General features: G+C 47.6%; 1 protein-coding gene across 2 annotated transcripts in view; it reads right to left on the bottom strand.

Annotated features, from left to right (window-relative positions):
- NUB1 (negative regulator of ubiquitin like proteins 1) overlaps nt 1-1,772 on the bottom strand; it is a 37,675-nt gene extending 35,903 nt beyond the window's left edge. Inside the window, exon 1 of one of the 2 annotated variants that reach the window (XM_017520130.2) lies at nt 1,676-1,772. The gene's annotated coding sequence lies outside the window, so the exon portion shown is untranslated. Of the gene's footprint in view, nt 1-1,557 lie in introns of both variants that reach the window. The other variant, XM_017520126.2, reaches the window with a different exon arrangement.
- Nucleotides 1,773-4,582: the final 2,810 nt, after the last annotated feature.

Here is a 4,582-nt window from a genome sequence, read left to right on the forward strand (position 1 = left end):
GTGGACCCCATGTTTTATTGCTCATGACCCTATCACTATCCTTAAAGATGATTTCACTCACTGCCCTGCCCCCTAACCTATACACAATAAATACTTTGGCTTCTGGACATTCAGGGCCTCGCCTGACTCCGCTCATAGGTGGCGTGGCCCTCTGAGCCCAGCTGCATTTTCCTTGTACTTCTGTGTCCTGTCTCTTTATTTCTCAGATCCTGCGCCTCAGCACTGCATAAGGCACACCCCGCAACCCTGTGTGGCCTTCAGCCAAATAACTTAAAAGACTACTTTACATACCATGCTCATGAATCTTCAGAAATTCTGAATAAAATATCACAGCAATCCCACTGCCTCCCCACTGGGGGAGAGTAATATCACAGGCTGTTTATGGAGCCAAGCAATTTGAAAGGCTGAAGCTATCCTCAAAAAGATCTTTTTTTCTTTTTCTTTTTAAAGACGGGGTTTCACCATGTTTTTCAGACTGGTCTTGAACTCCCGACCTCAGGTGATCCGCCCGCCTTGGCCTCCAAAGTGCTTGGATTACAGGTGTGAGCCACCATGCCCAGCCAAAGAGGTCTTTCAAGCCACCACTTGACAGAAGGACGAAGGGGTGTCACAAACTTAATGTCAGACACTCCAAGGAGCAAACTACAGCTCCAGGGTCTACAAGGCATACAATTTAACGTTAAAAAAAAAAAATTTAGGCTGGGCGCCGTGGCTCACGCCTGTAATCCCAGCACTTTGGGAGGCTGAGGCAGGTGGATCACCTGAGGTCAGGAGTTCGAGACCAGCCTGACCAACATGGTGAAACCCCATCTTAAAAAAAAAAAAAAAATTAAACCACAGTCTTAAAACTTCATTTACAGACAACAGAATAAATGGTGACATATTTTAAGTCATTTAATAGTCAGTTTTTAATTTTAACTGAAATGAGAACTGAAAAAGTTTTATGCATGCCATACAATGTTCCACATTATAACCAAGAAAAGATGAAACTCATTAAACTCCACGCTCCAAACAGAAAGTGAAACGTTATAACGATCCTTTAAAAATGTCACTTTCACTTTTGTAATGAACTGGTCAACGCTAACCTTTAGCAAGAGCTTTTCAACTATACATTATATATCGTTGAAACATAACTGTATCTAGTCAAGACATTCATTTTTTTCAAGACATTCACTTTTAGGAAAATGAAAGATTCTTGATTAAAAATAAAAGGGAAGGAGATGGGAATTACAGAATCAGGTCGTGAAGGTTCGAGAAAATCAAATGTCATTAAATAGCAAAGAAAATCTGGCTTTGATTGCAAATAAATCCCAAATGGTATACTCGGAGTAAGTGTTATGATTCAAGCATCTTATTTCGCTAATTAATTTTTATACACATATTTATTGCTTTCTTTCCCCAAACCAATACACTCAATCTTTTCTTTTAAATACCCCACATCTCTGCCTAACTCAGCGCAAACCAAAGGTTCCCGAACGGCCAGGGCGTCCGGAAGCCCGGCCCGCCACTCCCGGCCCTGACTCTGGCCCCAGCCCGGCTGCCCGCAGGGCCGCTCACCCCTGCACCGCGGCCGCTCCACGCCAGCCAGTAGAGGTGCCCAGTCGTGCCGGGAACCGGGACAACGAGCAGCGCCACTGAGGCCGGGGTCGGGGACACTCGGCTGCCGGGTCCTCACCTGCGCCACGCCCCGCCCGCCCGCCGCGACCAGCAAAGTGCCCGGATGCAGCCGCCGTTTGTTTTTATTCCGGGTGAGGCCAGCCCCGCCCCCGTCCCCGCCCCCGCTGCCGCCACTTGGAAGGAGGATTGTGGGCGGGGCCAAGGCGAAGCCAGCGGTGGGCGGAGATACTGTTGTGTGGGCGTGGTTAACTCGCGGCGGGCCCGCGACGGGGCGAGGCTAAGTGGAGGCGGGGCTGGGCGAAGACCAGACCTTGCGGGACTAAGACCTGGAAGGTGGTGGTGTATGCTGTCCCAGGCTCAGGCTTCCAGGACCTCCCGCCTGGACCCAGCCCGCTGTCAAGAGGAAATTGATCCTGGCTTTGTTGGCGGGGAGGGTCGGGACCGTCCCACCCGGCATCTCATCCCTCAGCCTAGGCTGGAGAGTCAACTCCCTCCCTAAACCAGCGGCTTTTCACCCTGCCCTCCACAATCTCACCAGGGGCTTCCTGGTGGGATTGTGGAGCGCAGGGAGAAATTAGGCTGCTCCCTGGGAATTCCCTCCCCCATGCTGTCCACGGCCACTAGGAACCACAAGACCTAGGGAGCTCTACCTACTTCCAAGGCCCTCTGCCCAAGGCTGTGGTCAACAGTGAGGGTTCTATTATTACTATCGATTACTGTTGTTAATCTCTTACTGTGCCTAATAAACTTTATCGAAGGTATGTATAGGAAAAATGTAGTATATATAAAGGGTGCAGTACTATCTGAGGTTTCAGGCATCTGCTATGGGTCTTGGGACATGCCACCTGTGTGTGGATGAGAGGGGACTGCTGTAACCTTGCAGTGACCAATCTGCTTTTCATTCCCTGTTTCTGCTTTTTCCAGTCCTTTTCTACCTATAAAGCCCACCTCCTCTGCCCAGCTCACTGGAGCACCGTCTCTAAATTTTTAGAGAAGATGCCATCCTGATTCATGAATCAATAAAAGCCAGTAGATCTTTAAACTAAACTTGTGGTAATTTTTACTTCTGACAAAGGGATATTAAATAATTGTATAACCACACCAGACCAATCTGATTCAACTTTTATATACCCAAGTTGTGAGCTGTTTTTCAGTTGCATAGACTCCCAGATGGAAGATCTTGCCTGTAACCTGAGGATGCCCAGATGAACCAAGCATGCAACCAGGAGCGGAACCTCAGTGCTCAGATCAAAGCAGGGGGCGAATTAAGAAATGGGCACTGCATGGTGAGATCCAGAATGTTAAAACACCCGCTCTGAATGAAGAGACCCCGAAACAGGCTTTTTGTAGAAACATGCCTGTTTATTCACCTGGGTGGAGGTGGGCTGAGGTTGAAAAGGGCATCAGAGAAGGGCGGTGGGATAGGAGTTGGTTTTATATGTTTGGGGTGGGCAGTGGAAACTTATGTTTTAGGGCAGTGTTTTGCAAGCTGGGAGGAGATCGTAGGTTTGCAACCTGGGAGGGGGTCATAGGGTCTGGAGTCATGAGGTTGACCAAGGTCGGTTACAAACTCCAATGACCTTATCAATTAGGGCGGGAATAAGGAACAACAGAGAATGTCTCAAAATTAAGTAGGTGCCACAGGGGTTGATCATTTCTTCAATCTTTCAGTTGCTTTAGATTTTCCAGGAACTCATCTGGAGTGTCTGTGCAAGTCACAGAGGTTAACATGGCGTCCATGGCACCGTCAGTCAGCCTAAAAGACCTTACACAGAATGCAATCAGATCAAGCCCTGCCATCATTCCATGGCAGGGTCCAGTCAGATGAGCATCCCAGCATCACCTCATTGCAAAATCTAATCAGATCATACCTCATTACCCTACGCTTATAAAACCCAACCCAGCCCCCAGCTCAAGGAGACAGAGTTGGGTGTCTCCTTGACAAGTCAACTCCCAATAAAGCCTTTCTTTTCTCAAAAGCCGATGCCATGGTGTTGGCTTCTAGGTTGTCAGGAAGCAAGCCCATTGTAGCAAGATAGAAGGACAGCAGAATCTGTTCTGACAGTTTTTCCTGAGGGCTTTCTCTGAGATGAGTAAGAAAGATAGTTTCACTTTTACATTTACGTAGTACTCCAGGAAATTGAATGTCCAGGCTCCGGTGTGACCGAGCAGCTTACAGGAGACCAAGGCTCCCACTAACAACAACTAGAAAAGCTGGAAAGCAAAGTCAGAAAACATCGATTTGAAGGCAGTGGAAGCTGCTGAGGCAAGAATGGGGGAACTTGATATTCCGAGAATGGGGAACCTTGAACGGATGAGCTAATGTCTGCAGCGGCTTGATGTGTGAGGGCTTTTGCCAATTCTGGACACAAGCATGAGGCTGAGAATTTAGACTTTGAGACCACAGAGGACCACTGCTGGGGACAGAAAACCAACACAGCTCTTGCAGAGACCTGGGGGAAATTCCAAGGACATTTGCTGAATTCAAGGCTTGTATGGGGCAATAAACTGAAACTTACATGAAAGGCCCCTGAAAACAGAAGTTTTTGATAGACTTGCAAAACAAAGATTTGAGTCTGAGATTCTGCTGGGGTGGTGGCAGAAGTGGGTCACTGCAGAGCCTACACCATGTTCCCATCTGGAAACTGTAGGGGAAGGGTAGCCTGAACCCTACCAGAGCCTCAGCCCAGCCTCCACTCCACGCAGTGCCTGATTGTATGAAGGTTATCGGCCACTCCCCCCTTTGGTTTTGAGGAGGAAAGGGAAAACCCTCCAGAGAGGATAACATTTGAAGCCTCTACAAGTTTTTAGAAGCTATATTTGGCATCTCATTAAAAAGTTGCTAGATAAATGACAGAAAGAAAAAGGCAATAGAAACAGACACACAGATGAGTCAGATATTGGAGTTGCCTGACAAATAACTATGATGAGCATGTTCAAGAAAACAGCGAAAAAGATGAAAATT

Source organism: Cebus imitator, unplaced genomic scaffold (genome assembly GCF_001604975.1).
Source record: "Cebus imitator isolate Cc_AM_T3 unplaced genomic scaffold, Cebus_imitator-1.0 Scaffold20, whole genome shotgun sequence".
In the NCBI taxonomy this organism is placed as follows: Eukaryota; Metazoa; Chordata; class Mammalia; order Primates; family Cebidae; genus Cebus; species Cebus imitator.